Raw genomic sequence first — 23,249 nt, forward strand, 5'->3', positions numbered from 1 at the left:
TACTGGGAGGGCATTACCCCTCAAACATATCAAGTTCCGATAGGAAATATTGTAAGAGCCAAATGGTCAAAACAAACCATGCTCGTGTAGTTGGCCCGAGCCCTAACACAAAACATGAACCCATGTATAATGACTTACAAAGAAAACTTTCTTCTTTACCCATATCTTATATCCAAGAAACATTTCCTCTATTTCGAGATTTATTATGCAAACAGGCTTAAGGGCCGACCGCTACCCCTTAAATCGGGGACAGCCAACCGAAAATCAACGAAGACTACGGGCTACTTTTGTTTCGAGTTCGAGCAAGCAATCACTCGACCATTATGCCTACGGGCTACATTATTTCGAGTTCAAATCATTCACTCGACTACTAAGCCTACAGACTACTTTTATTTCGAGTTCGATCAAGCACTCACTCGACCATTATGCCTACGGGCTATATTATTTCGAGCGACTACTAAGCCTACGTGATACTTTTATTTCGAGTTCGAGCAAGCAGTCACTCGACTATTATGCCTACGGGCTACATTATTTCTAGTTCGAATTATTCACTCGACTACTAAGCCTATAGGCTACTTTTATTTTGAGTTCCATCAAGCACTCACTCGACCATTACGCCTATGGGCTACATTATTTCAAGTTCAAATCATTCACTCGACTACTAAGCCTACAGGCTACTTTTATTTCGAGTTCGAGCAAGCATTCACTCGACTATTACTCCAACGGGCTATATTATTTTGAGTTCGAATCATTCACTCGACTACTAAACGTACAGGTTACTTTTATTTCAAGTTCGAGCAAGCACTCACTCGACCATTATGCCTACGGGCTATATTATTTCGAGTTCGAATCATTCACTTGACTACTACGCCTATGGGATACATTATTTCGAGTTCGAATCATTCACTCGACTACTAAGCCTACAGGCTACTTTTATTTCGAGCTCGAGCAAGCACTCACTCGACCATTACGCCTACGAGCTATATTATTTTGAGTCGAATCATTCACTCGACTACTACGCTTATGGGCTACATAACTTCGAGTTTGAAACATTCACTCGACTACTATGCCTACGTGCTACATAACTTCAAGTTTGAAGCATTCACTCGACTACTATGCCTATGGGCTACTTTTATTTGGAGTTCGAGCAAACACTCACTCGATCATAAAGGCTACGAAGTCCGAATTCGATGCAATTGCCTAAATCCTTATGAAAACATGCTCAAGGCATGAATGAAATCTTATCAAAGCAAGAAAGCGGATGCAAGTTAGTAAAAGAAAAGCGATATTTGTATATATATACAAAGATTATTTACATGATTAAGTGCAACATAGAAACTAAGGGCTAAGCTTCTGGGTTATCACCGGGAGTGGTCTCTTCTACATCGGGCTCCCCCCCATATTATCAGACCTACTCTTACTACCATCATCATCGTCATAATCACCATTAGAAGCCAAGGCTTCAGCATCAGCTTCGAGTTCTTTGGCCCTTTTTATCTCTTCAGCAAGATCGAAACCTCGAGCGTGGATCTCCTCGAGGGTCTCCCTCCGAGATCAACACTTATCAAGTTCAGCGACCCAATGAGCTCGAGTGTCGGCAGTATCGGCTGCCTCTCTTGCCTCTATCTAGACAGCTTCAGCATCAGCCCGATAGACGACCACGAGTGTATCCGCATTGGCCTTCGCCTTTTCCGCATTAGATTTGGCCTTGGCAAGTTTGGAGGTCAACCGAGCCTCGAGCTCCTATATCATTCTTTCTTGAACCAGGCCTTTTTCCTTCATTCTTTGAAGTTGGGTTTCAGCCGATGATAACTTGGCTCGAGCAGTTTCTTTCTCTACAGCAAAGCGGTCCATACCTTCTTTCCACTGCAAAGACTCCACTTTTATCACATCGACCTCCTCATGAAGCTTCCCGATCATCTTAATTTTTTGTTGCAACTGTGAGACCAAGAAATTAGCCATCATTCCGGTATCAAAACCATAGTCTTTTAAAAGTATCATTACCTACTCAGATAGATCAGTCTGATCTCGGTAGGCCTAGGCCAGCTCAGCTCGGAGGTCTTTTATTTCTTCTTCCCTTTGCCCTAAGAGAAGTTTTAGGGAGTTCCTCTTCTCAGTAACCCATTGAAGGTCGGCCTCGTATCGACGCATCTCGTTTAGGGACCAAGAATATGCTTATCGATGAACTGCCGCTGCCTGTAAAGAAACAAGAAACGAAGTTAGAAACGAAAAGTAAACATGAAGGTAGTACCAACAAAATAATTTTAAGGCTTACCTGATTCAAAGTCTGTTGCACCCCGTGAAAACGATCTGATTCATCACTAGTACCGGCAACGTCCTCGATACCGGTAAATAGGTCACAAAAAGGATCATCTCCATCATGAGGCCTGTCTAGATCGAGGGCTCCCAAAGCTTGGGCTTCCCGAATCACCCCTAAGGAAAAAGCGGGGAAGGTGGGCGAGTCTTCGGTTGCTGCTTCCCCAAAGGGATTCAAGAGGGGGCCCTTCAAACATATCCCCCATCCGTTGACTCCGATAGGATGCGTCTTCGATCTCCGACAACTCAGGGACTCCGGCCGAATCTTTTTCCCGTATGACCTCAGTTCCAGCCGGAGCCTCATGAAGCATCATCGATCCAGCTGCCGATGGGGCATCGATGGTTCTCTTCATTCGGCTCGCCAGCACGGACCAATCATTTTCTTCTTCTTCTTCTTCTTCATCTTCATCCCTTAGACGTAGAACTGATTCTATGGTCAAAGGAATGGTATTCTTGTTCGGCTTACGAGCCATCCTCTTCTTTGGTTTTGGATCTTCGAGAATAGAGGCTCTTTTCCTTCCTTCACCGACTTTGGGAAAGAGGCCAGAGTTTCTTCCTCGATGGACAAGGGCCTCAAAACCATATCTTTTCCCAAACGTGCATATGGAAAATTTTATTAAAATATTTGGAAGGCATCTCGTTTGAATTATCAAAGAGTACGAGAAAGGGGCTTACCGTGATTTTTAGCCTCCCACCGACCCTTTGACAAATCACGCCATGAGCGCTCGACGTATGTGAAGGTTAAAAAAAGAGCTCGTACCCAATTCTTGAGATCGGGAACTGCTCCGGTCATCCAGGGAACCGATGCATCACAAAAATAAGAGTATCGATGAGAAAATAAATGAAAGAACAAAATAGAAGGAAGTAACAGCAGGATAACACTTACGTTTCATATTCCACTCCTCGGGTAAGGGCATCTTTTTGGTCGGAATCAGGTCCGAAGTCCTCACTCGAATGAACCTGCCCATCCAGCCCCAATCCTTGTCCTCATAAATGCTCGAGAACAGAGCCTTGGTAGCCCGACATTGTAGTTTTATTAACCCTTATCAAAAAAGTTGAGGACGGTACAATCGAATAAGATGGTCGAGGGTGAACGGCATCCCCTCGATTTTGTTTATAAAGTATCGGATCAAGATAACGATCCACCAAAAAGAAGGATGGACCTGGCCTAGGGTTATTTGGTATTGACGACAGAAATCAATAATAATGGAATCAAGGGGACCTAACGTGAAAGGGTAAGTATACACATTCAAAAACCCTTTCACGTAAGTGGTGATATCTTCGTCAGAAGTAGGAATTATTTTTTTTTTTTTATCCCAATTGCAATCTTTCTTTAGCTGTTTGAGGTGCTTCTCGGTTATCGAACACATGTACCTCGATACTGGCTCACATCGGCCAGGGACCGATGAGCCTTTATCGACCTTAAAATCAGAAATAAGAACACACGCCCCGGGAACGCACTCTTCAGGCCATGGTTCTGCCGGTGTCTCATCGGTGGCACACTATAAAGATGAAGCCTTCTCTTTCTGAGGAATGGTTTGTGACATTTTCGCCATTTTCGAATTCAAAGGTGAGGAGTAGAAAAAAGTGACAAAGATTTGGTAAAATTGAAGGGGGGATTTTGCAAAGAAAAATCACAGATTTGCGGGTAAGCCAGAGGATACGAAAATGGACTTGAGAAATTTAGAAGATTGAAGAGGTAAAAGTGGTAAATGATAAAAGAAAGGGCTATTTATAGGTTTAAGTAATGACGGTTCAGTATCAGCGGTGGCCGACCACCGTCTGACATGCATTAAATGCCTTGAAAGATTAAATCAACGGGACAGACATCACGTGCATCATGATCGAGCCTGATGAAAACGTTAGCTTATAATCCGATCGAGCCGTTGAAAACTCATATCATTTTTCACCACATTCTTTCTGAGAAACGAGGGGACTATCTGTATACGGTCAAAATAGATTTCGGCTTTCGTACGTCTGATCGAGTTCGAAAGATAATCGATCGAAGCGAGACCTCGAGATGGGTTCCGAAGATGGTACAAACAAGCTTTGAATCCGAGGGGACGATCAATGTCGAGTTCGATATCATTATCAAGCTCGGATCCAAATCAAACTATAATGCAAAGTAAAGCTATCAAGCTTATGATCTAGAGACCGACTAACATTGATCCCGAATCAATTCGAGAGCTCGAATCAGAATCGAGCTCAAGCCAAGATCGAGAGCTCGAGTCAGAATTGAGCTCAAACCAAGATCGAGAGCTCGAGTCAAGTTTGAGCTTATAGACAAAAACCGTTGTAATCCCACTAGAGGAGAGAATCTTTGCAGGAATTATGAAAAAACTAATTTATCGTGGGTCTCCCACTGAGTATTTTTAATTATGTTTAAAGCAAGATCCCTCTACTATAAAGTGCATGGTTATCATTTCTGTAAAGGCAAGTTTTCATGCTTACATTGTAATCAAAACACTATATTCTCCCATAGTAAAGAGTTGTTCTTTCAAGCTTCTTAAATTGATTCCACTTGTTTAGTACTAAAATTCATCTTCTTTACAACCTTATCTATTTTGCATTCTTTGCAATCCATACTTATATTTCTATTTATCCTTACAATTTGTATTAAGTTGCGCCACATATCCTTAGAACTACGTACAAATTCAACTACATCCGTTTTTCGGGTAAACATATATATACCGTGAAAATGGTTGTGTCTTCTTTTTAAAAATAATTGTGTTAAATAAAACAATTTCTTCTTTTCGTAAATGATTAAAATTTATATGTCTCAACGATGTGGTTGGAAGATTGTTTCAGAGAGTGCGTTACCAACAAAGGGATCTAAATTCATAGGCATCTGTTATGTTCTTTTGCTTTCTTCTCATAAAGTTGTGCTCGCGGTCTTCGTGTTCGTGTATTTATATAAAATTATTTTTTGTTAAATTTAAAGAGTCTAGCTTGATATGAGTAGCTATACCTTTTGTGAAGTTGGGTCAATGGGTTCCTCCTGGTTAACTGGTATTTGTTTCATCTTGATTGTTTAAATTTGATTATATTTTGGAGTCTTGAATTTTACATAATATCACAAAAATATAAATTAACTTAACTTTGTGTTGAACTTTGTTAACTATTCTAAAAGTAATATGCTCTCAGTTTTCATTTAGTGTTTTAGAAGTTATATTTTCTCTATTTTCCCTTTTCTTATACCTTATTTTGGATTCAAAATACACCAAATACAAAAGAAGAGAAAAAGAATGAAAAGGAAGAATTCAATAATAATTAAAAATATAAAACTAAACTTTGTATTGAATATTTTTAATATTTATTGCTCCTGAAATTAATATTAATATTAATTAATTAATCTATATCTATCTCTCTCTCTCTCTATATATATATATATATATAATCCTGGGAATAGTGGAGTTGATGTGGAACCTCTCAAAGATGAGGATTACTATTTATCTTTTTTCCTTTTTTTTTTGCCTTTTCTCTAATTATAAATTAAATGAAAAATATTATTACTCAATTCAGTTATTGTGCTTACTAAATAATATAAATGGAGAAATAAAAAGGCACCTTATCAAACTGAGAAGGCGCCTCTTCTGTCACATTATCTCAAGCAAATTTGAAACCAAATAGAAATTTAATATTTTTCTCTCTAAAAGAGAGTAATGGCAAAATTATAAATAGTAGACCAGCACTCTTCCAATATGCATAACCTGGTGAGTATGGAGGAAAGAAACGACACATCTTTAAACAGAACTTTTAATTGTAATAGCTTCATTAAACATTTGATTGGAGTTATGGAGAGTTGTGACTTATAGAGGTGGATATATACTGGCTTGCGGTTGTTGGGTAGATCCTGTTGCATCCATGACCATGGTAAGGGGTGGAGCAAAAACAAGCATAGGGAGCACAAATTTTCCTTGATGTGCTGCTTCAGACGATGAGTTTAAAGATAATCTTCACATTAATAACCTATTTGTGGTTCTGTTATCTTCTCAGTATCTTTCTACTTGTATATTTGTCTTATTTTTCACGTGTCATACTCAATATTTTTTGTCATGAAGAAGCCCGTCATTTAGCCAAGAGATCATAATTCCAACTGTTCTGTCAATTCAAGTTCAACACTACTGTCCAGAAATGTTATTTTTTAATTTGTTTTTAGAGATCTTGGTTCTGATATGCTCAACATAAAAACATTGCTTTATTTGATTCTATTTTCGTAGAGATGCTTCCGTGTGAATTACTCCATTGAGTTTGGTTAGTGAAACGTGCAGTTGGCGAGGTTTTGACAAGATTAATTCCAAGAAACACTCTAATTACTCAAACTATGAGAATATTTTGCTCATGTTCCTCCCATTAATATTTGTGTCACGTAAGTTATAAGTAGGGAAAGTAACCATGCATGAGAATATTTTTCTCCTGTTTCTCCCATTAATATTTGTGTCACGTAAGTTATAAGTAGGGAAAGTAACCATGCATGAGAATATTTTTCTCCTGTTTCTCCCATTGATTTTTGTGTCACATAAGTTACCAAATGTAGCTTTAGGTGTTTGAAGGTGAAAGAAGCATTCCAAGAGACTAACACGGGCTTGAAACTGCAGATTTGTCCGGAGTTTCTCCTACTAGGTAAGCTAATTTATCCTGATAGATTAATGATCCTAGAATTAAATATTCCAACGTAACACTTGGCGTAAGTGTATTTCTGATTTGTGCTTGCAGACCCCACAAATGGAGATAGCTTTAAGGTAAATCATAAATGTGAATGAAATATTACACGTAATATCGAACAAAGCAGCAAAAGAGTCAAAACGAATAACCTTAACAAGCGACAACTACAAGGAGCCTCATATTCAAGAGGAAATTAGAAAGATGGAGGCAGAGGAGTTCCCATAGGAAAATAGAAAGGCGCGAGAGAAGGCGGTGCTATAAATTATGGAGACAGAAATAATGTGAAATTTTAAGGGATATGAGCTTATTTAAGGCATGAAGAACTGGAGAGGAGCAATTGGAAATGAAAGAAAAAGAACAGTGACGACAGGAAACAATATAAGAAAGAAAATTGTCACGACCTGAAATTTCCACCTTCGTATCGTGATGGCGCCTAACATTTCATTTGCTAGGCAAGCCAACGTTAGAATGATATTAATCAATTTTTAAACAATCTTTAAATTTATTAATAACAAATAAATAAACGCGAAAGTAAGGTCTGAAATATAGTGATTAATTCATAAAGACAACGGTGTCTAAATACCATCTCAGAATTGGTGTCACAAGTGCACGAACTTCTAGAATAAATATAAATAAAGGTCTGAATAAAATAAAGCTATCTGGAAAGAAACACAAAGCTAAAGTAAAATAGATAGGGACTTCAGAACTGCGAACGCCGTGCAGTTATACCTCAAGTCTCCTCTGAGTAGCTGAAATCCGAGCAAGTCTATGGTACGCCACTGGGACCAACTCCAAATCTGCACAAGAAGTGCAGAGTATAGTATCAGTACAACCGACCCCATGTACTGGTAAGTGTTGAGCCTAACCTCGACGAAATAGTGACGAGGCTAAGGTGGGTCACTTACATTACCTGTACGCAATATTAGTAATAACAACAATAGTAAAAATAAATCAGGTAACTCGTTTATAATAATTAAAGACAACTCAACAGTCATAACCAATTATCATTTCTATCAATTCTGTTGCAGCGTGCAACCCGCTCTCACAATATATTCACATTTAGTTCTGTTGCGGCGTGCAACCCGATCCCCCAATATATATATATGTATGTATATATATATATATATATATGTATGTATATATATATATATGTATGTATATATATATGTACGTCGACTTTTAAATAAGTCTGTTGCGGCGTGCAACCCGATCCTCTAATATATTTATTATAATTAATTATGTTGCGGCGTGCAACCCAATCCTCCAATATATTCATTATAATCAATCTTGTTGTGGCGTGCAATCCGCTCCTCCAACATATTCATTTACCAATTCTTATAGAAGAAATTTTCTCAATAAATACAACAATTAATATAAAATTATAAGACAACAAGCATATAATAATTATGAAACAAACAAAGGCAAATAGCAAATTATTATAGAAATCAGAGAGAAAATATGCAGTTTAATATTTAATATGCTAAATGTCAAATAACAATTAAGGCACATAATTCAAATAGCATGTAACAATTAATGCAGGAATTCAAGAATTAATATTTGACAAAGAATAGGAGAGAAACAATTATTATAATAATTAATTCATGATTTAAAATAATTTATGATTTTTCAAGTAAGCAGGCAAACAATTAATTTGACGACGTATAGACACTAGTCATCTCGCCTATACGTCGTTCACATGCAATTCACATAACAAATAATTTAACGGTTCTATTTTCTCAAGTCAAGGTTAACCACGACACTTACCTCGCTTTGCAAATTCCAATCAATTACTCGACCACAGCTTTTTCTTTTAAATTTGTCTCCAAAACCTTCAAATCTATTCGCAAACAATTCAATGTACTCAATACGAATCATAGGAATTAATTCTATATGAATTTACTAATTTTCTGGATAAAATACGAAATTCATTAAAATATTAGGCATTGGGACCCACGTCTCAAATTTCAGAAAAACTTACGAAATCCGAACACCCATTCCGAGACGAGTCCAACCATACAAAAAATATCCAATTTCGATATCAAATGGACCTTCAAATCTTAAATTTTCGTTTTTGGAAGAATTTATAAAAATCTGATTTTTCTTCCATAAATTCATGGATTCATGATATAAATGAGTATCAAATCATGAAATATAATCAATATAGGATAAGGAACACTTACCCCAATATTTACCCGTAAAAATCGCCTAAAAATCGCCTCTTGAGGTTTAGTGTTCGAAAAATTGAAGAATGAATGAAAAATCCCGTCTAATTCCAAAGTTATGAGCTGCGGATGTCGCATTTGCGACCTGAGCTTCGCAATTGCGAAGGGGTCATCGCAAATGCGAGAACCTTCATATTTCCGCTTCCTTCGCAAATGCGAAGAGTATGTCGCATTTGCGACAATTGGCCCATCGCAATTGCGGGTAGAAGTTCGCATTCCCCGGATCCCCTTCGCAATTGCGAGAACTGCTGGCCTAGGCTTTCTTCGCAATTGTGATAAAAACCTGGCAATTGCCATACCTTCTTGGTTCGCATTTGTAAAGCCTGATCTCGCAACTGCGAGATCAGAGGCCTGCTACAGACACTAGTTACACCAACAATTCTCTAAGTTCTAAAATCACTCCGTAGCATATCCGAAACTCACCCAAGCCCTCGTGGCTCCAAACCAAACATGCACGCAAGTCTAAAAAAATCATACGAACTTGATCGTGTGATCAAATTACAAAAATAACATCTAAAGCTATGGATTTAGCACCAAAACTCATGAATTCCTCAAGAACATTTCAAAACTACTATCTTCTCAACCGCACGTCCGAATCACGTCAAATCAACTCCGATTTCTACCAAATTTCACAGACATGAATTTATATATTATATTAAACCTGTACCGGGCTTCGGAACCAAAATACGGGTCCGATACCAACGAGATCAAACATTAATCAATTTCTTTAAATCCATAGAATTTCAGTCTTACAATTTTCATCAAAAAATTATTTCTCGAGCTAGGGACCTCGAAATTCGATTCTGGGTATAAGCCCAAGTCCCATCTTTTACTACGGACCTTCCGGGAATGTCGGAACAGGGATTCGAGTTTGTTTACTCAAAACATTGACCAAAGTCAACTAAAAATCAATTTTAAATCCCAAAAATTATTACTTCATAAATTTTCACATAAAGGCTTTCCGGATTTATGCCCAGACTGTGCACACAAATCGAGGTGAGTAAAAATAAGGTTTTTAAGGCTAACAGGCCCGGAATAGAGTCTTAATTCACAAGATGACCCTTTGGGTCATCACAATCTCCACCTCTAAAACAAACGTTCGTCCTCGAACGGACATAGAAAAGTACCTGAATTGGCAAACAAGTGGGGATATCTACTCCGCATGTCCGACTCGGACTCCCAAGTAGCTGCCTTAACAGACTGACCTCTCCACTACACTCGAACAGAAGGGTAACTCTTTGACCTCAACTGACGGTGTAGAATGGCTACCGGCTCCTCCTCATAAGTCAAGTCCTTGTCCAATTGGACAGAGCTGAAATCTAAACACGTGGGATGGGTCACCATGATATTTCCGAAGCATAGACACATGGAACACCGGATCAACCGCTGATAAACTAGGTGGTAATGCAAACCTGTAGGCTACTTCACCCACCCTTTCAAGAATTTCAAAGGGTCCGATATACCTAGTGCTCAACTTGCCCTTCTTTCCGAACCTCATTACACCTTTTATAGGTGAAACCCGAAGCAATATTCTTTCTCCAACCATGAATGCAATATCACGAAATTTACGGTCGGTATAACTCTTTTGCCTAGACTGAGCTGTGCGAAGTCGATCCTGAATAATCTTGACCTAATCTAAGGCATCCTGTACCAAATCGGTACCCAACAACCGAGCCTCTCCCGGTTCAAACCAACCAACTGGAAATCGCCATCGCCTTCCATATAATGTCTCATATGGAGCCATCTGAATGCTCGACTGGTCGCTATTATTATAAGCAAACTCCGCAAGTAGCAAGAAATGATCCCAAGAAACTCCAAAGTCTATAACATAAGCTCGGAGCATATCTTCCAATATTTGAATAGTGCGCTCTGTCTGTCCGTCTATCTGTGGATGAAATATTGTACTTAACTCCACCCGTGTGCCTAACTCACGATGTACAGCCCTCCAAAAATATGAGGTAAACTGCGTACCTCAATCTTAAATAATAGACACGGGCACCCCGTGAAGGCGGACAATCTCGCGAATATAAATTTCAGCTAACCTCTCTGAAGAATAGGTAACTGCCACTGGAATGAAATGTGCTGACTTGGTCAACCTGTCCACAATGACCCAAACTACGTCAAATTTTCTCTGAGTCTGTGGGAGCCCAACAACAAAATCCATAGTGATATGCTCCCACTTCCACTCAGGAATTTCTAACTTCTAAAGCAAACCACCAGGTCTCTGATGCTCGTACTTAACCTGCTGACAATTCAGACATCGAGCTACATATGCAACTATATCCTTTTTCATTCTCCTCCACCAATAATGTTGCCACAAATCTTGATACATTTTGGCGGTACCTGGATGAATAGAATACCCGGAACTGTGTGCTTCTTCAAGAATTAATTCACGAAGCCCATCCACATTAGACATACAAATACGACCCTGCATTCGCAGAACCCCATCTTCCCCCACAGCAACCTGTTTGGCATCACCGTGCTGCACCGTGTCCTTAAGGATAAGTAAATGAGGATCATCATACTACCTCTCTCTGATGCGCTCATATAAAGAAGATCGAGCGACTGTGCAAGCTAGAAACCGACTGGGTTCTGAAACATCTAACCTCATGAATTGATTAGCCAAAGTCTGAACATCTGCAGCTAGTGGCCTCTCACCAACCGGAATATAGGCAAGACTGCCCATACTTACAGCCTTTCTACTCAAAGCATCGGCCACCACATTGGCCTTTCCGGGGTGATACAAAATTGTGATATCATAGTCTTTCAACAACTCCAACCATCTTCTCTGTCTCAAATTAAGATCCTTTTGTTTGAACAGATACTGAAGGCTACGATGATCAGTAAATACCTCACACGAGACACCGTAGAGGTAATGCCTCCAAATCTCTAGAGCATGAACAATGGCTGCCAATTCTAAGTCATGAACAGGATAATTCTTCTCATGAACTTTCAATTGCCACGATGCATATGCAATTAGCTTTCCATCTTGCATTAATACTGCACCAAGCCCAATGTGAGATGCATCACAATATACCGTATATGATCCTGAACCTGTGGGTAATACCAACACTGGCGCCGTAGTCAAAGCGGTCTTGAGCTTCTGAAAGCTCAACTCACACTCGTTTGACCATTTGAATGGGACACCTTTCTGGGTCAATCTGGTCAATGGGCTTGCTATAGATGCAAACCCTTCTACGAACCAACGATAATAACCTGCTAAACCCAGGAAACTCCGGATCTCTGCAACTGAAGTAGGTCTAGGCCAATTCTGAACAGCCTCAATCTTCTTAGGATCCACCTTTATGCCTTCTGCCGATACAACATGCCCTAAAAAGGCAACTGATCTGACCAAAACTCACATTTTGAAAACTTGGCATATAACTGATTATTCTTCAAGGTGTGGCAGGAGTAAATCAAGATATCATCAATGAATACAAACCACAAAAGAATCCAAATAAGGCTTGAACACCCGATTCATCAAATCCATAAATGTTGCTGGGGAATTTGTCAACCCAAATGACATCACTAGGAATTCGTAATGCCCATACCGAGTTCGAAAAGCTGTTTTAGGGACATCAGATGCCTTAATCTTCAACTGATGATAACCGGACCTCAAATCGATCTTCGAAAATACCTTGGCACCCTGAAGCTGATCAAATAAGTCATCAATTCTTGGCAGCGGATATTTGTTTTTAATAGTGGCTTTGTTCAACTGCCGATAATCTATACACATTCTCATAGAGCCTTCTTTTTTCTTTACAAATAATACTGGTGCACCCCTGGGTGAGACACTGGGTCTAATGAATCCCTGATCAAGCAAGTCTTGTAACTACTCTTTCAGTTCTTTCAACTCCGGCGGGGCCATACGGTATGGTGAAATAGAAATGGGCTGAGCGCCCGGAGCCAAATCAATACAGAAGTCAATATCTCTGTCGGGTGGCATCCCCGGCAAATCTGCAGGAAATACTTTTGGAAATTCATGAACAACTGGTACTGAGTCCATAGAAGGAGCATCCGCATTGGGATCGCGAATATAAGCCAAATAGGCTAGACACCCTTTCTCTACCATACACCGAGCTTTCATATAAGAAATAACCCTGCTGGCAGAATGGCCAGGAGTTCCTTTCCACTCTAACCGAGGTAACCCCGGCATAGCTAGGGCCACTGTCTTGGCATCACAATCCAATATAGCATGATAAGGGGACAACCAATCCATACCCAAGATGACATCAAAATCTACCATATCAAGAAGTAGAAGATCCACACTAGTATCAAGATTACCAATAGTAACCACACACGAATGATAGACATGATCTACTACAACAGAGTCCCCCACTGATATAGATACACACACAAAAGCACTCAGAGAATCACAAGGCACAACCAAATATGAAGAAAAATAGGAGGACACATAGGAATATGTAGATCATGGATCAAATAGAACTGAAGCATCTCTATGGCAAACTAGAATAATACCTATGATCACAGCATCAGATGACTCGGCCTTAGGCCTAGCTGGGAAAACATAAAATCGGGGCTGTGCCCCACCACTCTGAACTGCGTCTCTGGGACGGCCTCTGACTGGCTGGCCTCAACCTCTAACGGTCTGACCTCCACCTCTAATGGCCTGACCTCCATCTCTAATGGCCTGACCTCTACCTCTAGCTGCCTGACCCCTACCTCTAGCTGACTGAGCAGGCGGTGAAGCAACCAGTGCTGGTATGATGGCACGAGAATCTTGCCGAGATTTGTTACTCGCCAATCTAGGGCAATACCTCCTGATGTGACCAATGTTTCCACACTCATTACACCCATCCTGATGTCGTGGCTGCTGAAGCTGAAGCAGACCCAAATGGACCGGATAACCACTGTAGTAAGTCTGGAGTGGTGATGCACTGATAGGAGCTGAATGTGCACTGAATACTGGCTGCTCGGAGTAAGGCATAATAGGACCATGACTCCCTGAAGCACCGGGAGATACATGAAGTGCTGAATGAAATGGTCTGGGAGGATGACCCCTACCAAAATTACCTCTGCCTCCAGACGAGGCACTACTGAAACCACCGAACTGACGAGGCCTCTTATCGGACCTCTGCCCTCTCTCCTGTGCAAGAACCATCTCGATCCTTCTTGCGACATTAGCAGCCGCCTGAAATGAAATCTCACTTTCGGTCTCCTTAGCCATCTAAATTATGATAGGGTGAGTGAGCCCTCAATAAACCTCCTCACTCTCTCTCCCTCCGTATGTAGTAAAAGGAGAGCATGACGGGCCAAATCCATAAAACGGGACTCATACTGAGTAACAGTCATACTGCCCTGCTGTAGACGCTCAAATTGCTTGCGAAATTCCTCTCTCAGTGTGATAGGGAGGAACTTTTCCAGAAATAGCTGAGAGAACTGCTCCCATGTAAGTGCAGGTGATCCGACTGGTCGGGTCAATGTATAATCTCTCCACCACCTCTTGACGGAACCCGTCATCTGAAATACAGCAAAATCAACCCCATTGGTCTCAACTATACCCATATTCCGCAGCACCTCATGGCAGCATTCAAGATAATCCTTTGGTCCTCAGAAGGTGTACCACTGAAGTGAACTGGAAAGAGCTTGGTAAACTTATCCAGTCTCAATAAGGCCTCAAAAGACATGGCGGGCCTATCACCGATCTGTGCCGCAACAACTGGCTGAACTACCCCAACTGACGGGGCTGCTGAAGCCTGATTCTGGGGAGCCATCTGCTCCGGAGCGGGAGTAGTGGGATTTTGTGCTCCTCCCCCAGCCTGTGAGACGGCTGGTGCCACTGGAAATATACTATTCTGGGCCACGCCCTCCATAAGACTTACCAAACGGACTAGAGTGTCCTGGAGTACTGGAGTGGCTATGAATCCTTCCAGGACCTAAACTGGTCCAACTGGTACATTCTGAACTGGAACCTCCTCTTGAAGGTCCACCTGAGGTTCTTCAATAGGTGCAGTTGCTCGAGTTCTGGACTGAGCTCGACCTCGGTCTCTAGCATGACCTCGACCTCGACCTCTACCCCTGGCCATAGTTGCCACCGGGGGTTCTGGTCCCTGACCATCGGTAGAGGTATTACGTGTTCTCACCATCTGCGAGAGAATAAGAGTAGAATGGTTCAATCATCGATGATAGAATAAAATCGCATGACAGAATAAGAAAGAAGTGATATTGTTCCTAAACTTCATAGCCTCTGAGAGATAAGTACAGACGTCTCCGTACCAATCCTTCAGACTCTACTAAGTTTGATCGTGACTCGTGAGACTTATGTAACCTAGTGCTCATATACCAACTGTCACGATCCGAAATTCTCACCTTTGGACCGTGATGGCGCCTAACATTTCATTTGCTAGGCAAGCCAAGGTTAGAATGATATTAACCAATTTTTAAACAATCTTTAAATTTATTAATAACAAATAAATAAACGTGGAAGTAAGGTCTGAAATATAGTGATTAATCCATAAATACAACAGTGTCTAAATACCATCCCAGAATTGGTGTCACAAGTGCACGAGCTTCTAGAATAAATACAAATAAAGGTTTGAATAAAATAAAGCTATCTGGAAACAAACACACAGCTAAAGTAAAGTAGATGGGGACTTCAGAACTGCGAATGCCGTGCAGTTATACCTCAAGTCTCCTCTGAGTAGCTGAAATCCGAGCAAGTCTATGGTACGCCACTGGGACCAACTCCAAAATCTGTACAAGAAGTGCAGAGTATAGTATCAGTACAACCGACCCCATGTACTGGTAAGTGTTGAGCCTAACCTTGACGAAGTAGTGACGAGGCTAAGGTGGGTCACTTACATTACCTGTACGCAATATTAGTAACAACAACAATAGTAGAAATAAATCAGGTAACTCGTTTATAATAATTGAAGCCAACTCAGCAGTCATAACCAATTATTATTTCCATCAATTCTGTTGCAGCGTGCAACCTGCTCTCACAATATATTCACATTTAGTTCTGTTGCGGCGTGCAACTCACTCCTCCAATATATTCATTTTAATCAAGTCTGTTGCGGCGTTCAACCTGATCCCCCAATATATAACCCGATCCCCCAATATATATATATATGTACGTCAACTTTTAAATAAGTCTGTTGCGGCGTGCAACCCGATCCTCCAATATGGACTTTTAATAAGTCTGTTGCGGCGTGCAACCCGATCCTCCAATATATTCATTATAATTAATTATGTTGCGGCGTGCAACCCAATACTCCAATATATTCATTATAATCAATCTTGTTGCGGCATCAAATCCGCTCCTCCAACATATTTATTTACCAATTCTTATAGAAGAAATTTTCCCAATAAATACAATAATTAATATAAAATTATAAGACAACAAGCATATAATAATTATAAAACAAACAAAGGCAAATAGCAAATTATTATAGAAATCAGAGAAAAAATATGTAGTTTAATATTTAATATGCTAAATGTCAAATAACAATTAAGGCACATAATTCAAATAGCATGTAATAATTAATGCAGGAATTCAAGAATTAATATTTGACAAAGAATAGGAGAGAAATAATTATTATAATAATTAATTCATGATTTAAAATAATTTATGATTTTTCAAGTAAGCAGGCAAACAATTAATTTGACGACGTATAGACACTCGTCACCTCGCCTATATGTCGTTCACATGCAATTCACATAACAAATAATTTGAGGGTTCTATTCCCTCAAGTCAAGGTTAACCACGACACTTACCTCGCTTTGCAAATTCCAATCAATTACTTGACCACAGTTTTTCCTTTTAAATTTGTCTCCAAAAGCTTCAAATCTATTCACAAACAATTCAATGTACTCAATACGAATCATAGAAATTAATTCTATATGAATTTGCTAATTTTCCGGATAAAATTCGAAATTCATTAAAATATTAGGCATTGGGACCCACATCTCAAATCTCGGAAAAGCTTACGAAATCCGAACACCCATTCCGAGACGAGTCCAACCATATAAAAATTATCCAATTCCGATATCGAATGGACCTTCAAATCTTAAATTTTCGTTTTTGGAAGAATTTATAAAAATCTGATTTTTCTTCCATAAATTCACGGGTTCATGATATAAATGAGTATCAAATCATGAAATATAATCAATATAGGATAAGGAACACTTACCCTAATATTTTTCCATGAAAATTACCTAAAAATCGCCTCTTGAGGTTTAGGGTTCGAAAAATTGAAGAATGAATCAAAAATTCCGTCTAATTCCAAAGTTATGAGCTGCGGATGTCGCATTTGCGACCTGAGCTTCGCAATTGCGAAGGGGTCATCACAAATGCGAGAACCTTCACATTTTCGCTGCCTTCGCAAATGCGAAGAGTATGTCGCATTTGCGACAATTGGCCCATCGCATTTGCGGGTAGAAGTTCGCATTCCCCGGACCCCCTTCGCAATTGCGAGAACTGCTGGCCTAGACTTTCTTCGCAATTGCGATAAAAACCTCGCAATTGCCATACCTGCTTGGTTCGCATTTGCGAAGCCTGATCTCGCAACTACGAAATCAGAGGCCTGCTACAGACACCAGTTACACCAGCAATTCTCTAAGTTCTAAAATCACTCCGTAGCATATCCGAAACTCACCTGAGCCCTCGGGGCTCCAAACCAAACATGCACGCAAGTCTAAAAAAATTATACGAACTTGCTCGTGCGATCAAATTACAAAAATAACACCTAAAACTATAGATTTAGCACCAAAACTCATGAATTCCTCAAGAACATTTCAAAACTACTATCTTCTCAACCGCACGTCCGAACCACGTCAAATCAACTCCGATTTCTACCAAATTTCACAGACATGACTTATATATTATATTAAACTTGTACCGGGCTCCAAAACTAAAATACGAGCCCGATACCAACGAGATCAAACATTAATCAGTTTCTTTAAATCCATAGAATTTCAGTCTTACAATTTTTATCAAAAAATCATTTCTCGAGCTAGGGACCTCGGAATTCGATTTCGGACATACGCCAAAGTCCCATATTTTATACAGATATTCCGAGAATGTCGGAACAGGGATCCGAGTCCGTTTACTCAAAACGTTGACCAAAGTTAACTAAAAATCAATTTTAAATTCCAAAAATTATTACTTCATAAATTTCCACGCTTTCTGGATTTACGCCCAGACTGTACACGCAAATCGAGATGAGTAAAAATAAAATTTTTAAGGCTAACAGGTCCGGAATAGAGTCTTAATTCATAAGATGACCCTTTCACAAAAATGATAGTAATAGAAAAGAAATACATAACGATACTCGACTGAAATAGCAACCTGCCTTTTGCATTTATTTGATTTGCTTTGTTTTTCATTCTGTTTGTAGTTTCTTTACTTTTTATTTTTTTCTTGATCTTTTCTATTCCTCTCATGTTTGTTTTATTCAAATAGAAGAAATTTGGAATTAAAAAGGTTTCATTATCTAATGAACAAATGATCAATTACCTATATACATGTATGTTATATAAAATTAGGTTGAGAGAATCATGCAGACAGATAAAAATTATCTTTTCAATCTCGACTGAAAATATAAAAGATTATTTTTAAATTTATTGATATCGTTTATAACCGCGCGAAGCGCGACTAAATTTACTAGTATCTATATATATTATAATTGAGGGCCATACACACAGTTACGTGGCAATCCCTTTAAGCAGGAATTACATTTATCTTTCTCTACGAATTTTTGCGTCTTCCACTGAATTTTCATTCTCAAAGACAAAAAACGTACCCAAAATAAAAAACCGCTTCAAAAATAATACCGCTTCTTTCAAAACCGATTCTTTCAAAATCGATTCTTTACTCTTTTCTATTTTCTATCTTTCCCCTCTCTCTCTCTATATATATTCTCAGGCCTACTGGCACCGTTCGTATACTGTCAGGTATCTTCTTCGTTTTTCCTATTTCTTTTTCTTCTCTTTAGTTTGCCGCTTTGGCTGTGAGTTTCAGTGTTCATTCTTCTTAACGATTTTTTTAATTACTCATTGCCCCATAGAATCATGATATGCTGTTAATTACTCAACAAATGCTGGTATAAAATTCTTTATAAATTAATATTTACCAACTATGCCTTCTCTGGATATATTTGCAATGTTAAAATTTAGACTCTTTCCGTTTAACACTCTTAAACAGAAAAAATTGAAACTAAATATGTTGTGATCGTTCACATCTACAATCTACACTTATAGTTCCACTTTCACTCCAGAACATGAGCTTTTTTTAAATTTGGATAATTGATACTATTGTAAACCAACAAAAATGCATGAAAAGATTCAGATTCATATTTCTCCATTGGTCTTTGAGGTACACTCCAAAGATTCTTAACTACTGTGATTATTTTTGCACAATTGATGATAGAGGGTGTAAAGATTCTGATACTATAATTTTTGCAAAATTGATATCTAAGGGTGTGTCTGATAAGGAAGGGAAAGGGTGTTGTTTTACTGATATTTTTAATTAATGGCAATAAAGTTTGATAATAATGTCTATAGAAGTTAATTATAGTATAGTGATATGAAATTTAGACTATATAAGATTTTACTGCAGCCTTAGATATTGGTATTGGATAGTGCTTCAACTTCCGGTTACTTTTTAATTTTATTATGAAGTGCAAGAATGTTGTTTTACTGGTATTTTTAGTGGTAACAATGTTTAACAACAATGTCTATAAAAGTTGATTAAAAGTATAGTGATATGGAGCTTAGACTTGATTGAAAGAATATTTCTTAATGAGAAATTCATAAATAAATGAGTTAACAATAAAAACTTATCTCTAAATATTTCTTTGTCACTTATCTTCGTAGACATTGCTTCTCCTGTTGTTCACATACAAACCCGATTCTATCCTCTTATCATCTCTGCATCTATTGTTAGCAACCCTCTAATATAATTTGGAGAACCAAGAAAATATCAAAAATCAAGTCACTGTTTGTTTTGTTTTATATCTCCGGACAGCATAATTTTGTTGAATCAGTATTGCGTCACGGGGAACAGAAGTAAAAAAAAAATCGAATCTATGATGTTGCTCCAACTTCACATTTGCTTTGAGTTTGTTTTTATTCCTATGGCCAATAGCTATTCAATTTGGAATTGTTTTCATACTATTATGCTCAACTTGACAATTTCGCTTTCACCACTTTCATTGACCACGGTTTGATAATTTTAATACAAATCAAGTTGGCAGCAACCGTCTGGAAGCCCTTTGCTTAGTCTAACGGTGTTTGTAAAGTATGCAGCTGAGTTCAAGAATAGGTACAGCCATACAGATCAACGTTTGCTAAGTGAGGATCAAATTTAGTTATATTCACTATTTTCTTAATGATTGTGTTTAATTTGTTATCTACCAAAATCTTTGAACAACGACATCTTTGACAGAATTCTATTTGCTACTTAATGAAAGAAATGATAGCATTTTGTCTATATCTATGGAAAGATAGAAACTAACCGTTTATAAACTGACAATGTTGATTATGTTGCGTTGTTTGATAATATATCATTTTTTCTCAAGTGTAGAAAAATGTTTGGTAGCAACAGGCTTCAACGCATCTCATCAAGAAATGCAAAGAGTAGTAGATATATGCTTACCCCTGAGATTCATAGAGGTGAAGGTTCACAGAATTTGGGGCTCGCAAGGTCCACAAATGTCAACTGCATATGGTTACAAAATCATATGATTACAATTTTGGTTGCTTCGCTTCTTTAAAGTTTCAATAATCAATTTTTTTTAATTTTTAGGATTTACAGAAAATCAAGTAGTTTTGATTCCTGTACTTATTTAAGTCTACTTTTAACTTCTTTTAATTTCATATGTTATATGAACACTTGATAATTTTTGTTCCTTAACTTGTGTGTTGTTATGTTTAGTACAATATTTTAATTACTCAATTAAATATCTATTTCATAAATTTCAATACTTAAGTATTAGGGAGTGTATAACAAAAGCTAATCTTTCATACAATTGCTGGCTAAGAAATTTTTGAAAGAGGCGTGAGAAAGAAGAGGGGAGAGGAAGGTGTAATTAAACAATTTAACAAGTGACTTTTGGATTTCTTAGTTGTCCATAGACGAAAAAGTACTTTATAAGTTTTTTTTAGGGATGACATGTAATTTCATTATTAACTTATTAATTTCAATGTAAATGTAATGACGTCTTTTATGAACGCGCGAAGCGTGATAAATTTACTAGTATAAATATAAAGTTGGGAATTGGCCACGTGATGTGGCAGTCCTTAAAGCCAACATTCTTATTTATCTTTTTTTCTCAATTTTTCCCTTATTTCATGCCTAAAAAAAGGGCAGAAAACTCAAAATATTGTATTTGTGCCATTCCTCATTATTAGTATTTACTTTTACCTTTTTTGAAACGTTTCAATGAGACGGTTTCAAAATACAGAAAACTAACGGTTGCAAATTAAAGTTGTAATGGTCATGGTTAAGATACTTTTATCTTTAATTATGAGAAGTGGAAGAAGGATTCATGGTTCAAAGGTCTACAGCCAACGCCTCCATTTACAGCAAGCAATGTTTCAGTTCCTTTGGGCCAACAGAATGTCTTATCCTCATCCTCTTTCATAATTTTTGTCTTGAGCGTTTGTTGTTGGAAGTTATTGGAATAAATTGAATGATGGGTTTAGATTTACTGGTATATCTCATTTTGAGTTTGTTTAGGTTGACTTCCAAATTACTATTGCAACATTGATATTTTCATGAGAGCTCTACAAAAGATTTGAATACAAATTATGTTGTTTACACATAATTTTATCACCTCCCTCACACATTCGAATTTATCGCATTTCACAGTAAATTTTATGTTTGTCAATGTAGATGGAATAGATCCAATAGTGCAATTTCAGAGCGTACATTGACGCAATTGGAGAAATTTTGATGCTTCATGATTACTAAAAAACTCTTCATTTCTCTATAAGATGCCAAGAAAGTATTGATATATATGGTGCTTTTCACTTTTCCCGGATCACTTCATACTTCCAACTTCCTACTTATGTTCTTTTGTTACTTGCAGAAGCAAAACCTATGTAAATCCTGATAACTTTCAGTGGAGCTTCTTAGGAGAGAAAGAGATGCTGAAATCTTCCAAGAGTTTTAAATCGATCTTTCACAAAGGCGGCCTTTTAGCGACTCAATTGGTAACTGTGATACATTTTCATGTTCTAACAAACTGCTCTTATTTTTAATGGAGTATTTATTTCTATTCTTTACATAGATACCCCAATAACACAACGATATACTAAAATCGTGATGTTTCTTTTCAAGTTTATTTAGGCAACTGCCATGCCTGCAGGAAGTTGAAAGTTGTGTTATCACTTATTACACGCTCAGAGTAGTGAGACAAAAAGACCCTACCATTGCTTCCGTTCTTTTCAATGTGTATATAGGGTGATTTAGTTTTGAGATGGTATGGAGATTATATTGACATTTCAATCTGATGATAGTAATATCTTGTTCTATTCATTTGTTAAACGTTTTTTGTTCATAATGTTCCTTATGAGATTTCTTTATTCATATACACCAAATTTCTTATGGGCAAAGTGATCGTCAGAGGCATCTTGATAATGCTGTATAATTTAATCTATCCTCTCTATGTTTCTGATAAAACTTATCGCTTGATTGCTATGCTTTTTTCCTGCGGTAAGAAATACTAATAATAAGGAACTCATAAATATAATATTTTTAGTTTTCTACAGTTTTTTTAGACATGAAACAAAGAAAAATTGAGAAAACAATAAATAAGAACGCCGGCTTTAAAGGACTGACATATCACCTGGCCAATTCCCAGCTTTAGATTATATATATAGATTCTTAACATCACTTTATTGATGATCAATTTTATAAGACTTTTCAGTGATGATTTACAAAGACTACGGAGACAAGAAAAACAAGAACGCAATGGGTGAGTTCAAGAAGAAAAATTCACTTAAATTTTGATGGAACTGAAGTAAGGTAGGTATTAATTATTTTTCTCTGTACTTTAATATTTTACTTTTCTCTTTAAGTCA

The 23,249-nt window shown here is 38.0% G+C and overlaps 1 long non-coding RNA gene across 3 annotated transcripts in view; it reads left to right on the plus strand.

Annotated features, from left to right (window-relative positions):
* LOC138907056 (uncharacterized) overlaps positions 1 to 22,781 on the plus strand; it is a 29,728-nt gene extending 6,947 nt beyond the window's left edge. Inside the window, exons 3-5 of one of the 3 annotated variants that reach the window (XR_011414759.1) lie at positions 6,860 to 6,939; positions 20,749 to 22,379; positions 22,507 to 22,781. This is a non-coding gene — a long non-coding RNA (uncharacterized lncRNA). Of the gene's footprint in view, positions 1 to 6,859; positions 6,940 to 20,748; positions 22,412 to 22,506 lie in introns of those variants that run through there. The other 2 variants (XR_011414757.1, XR_011414758.1) reach the window with 2 other exon arrangements.
* The last annotated feature ends 468 nt before the right edge of the window (positions 22,782 to 23,249 follow it).

This window comes from Nicotiana tomentosiformis, chromosome 3 (genome assembly GCF_000390325.3).
Source record: "Nicotiana tomentosiformis chromosome 3, ASM39032v3, whole genome shotgun sequence".
NCBI classification, from domain to species: domain Eukaryota; kingdom Viridiplantae; phylum Streptophyta; class Magnoliopsida; order Solanales; family Solanaceae; genus Nicotiana; species Nicotiana tomentosiformis.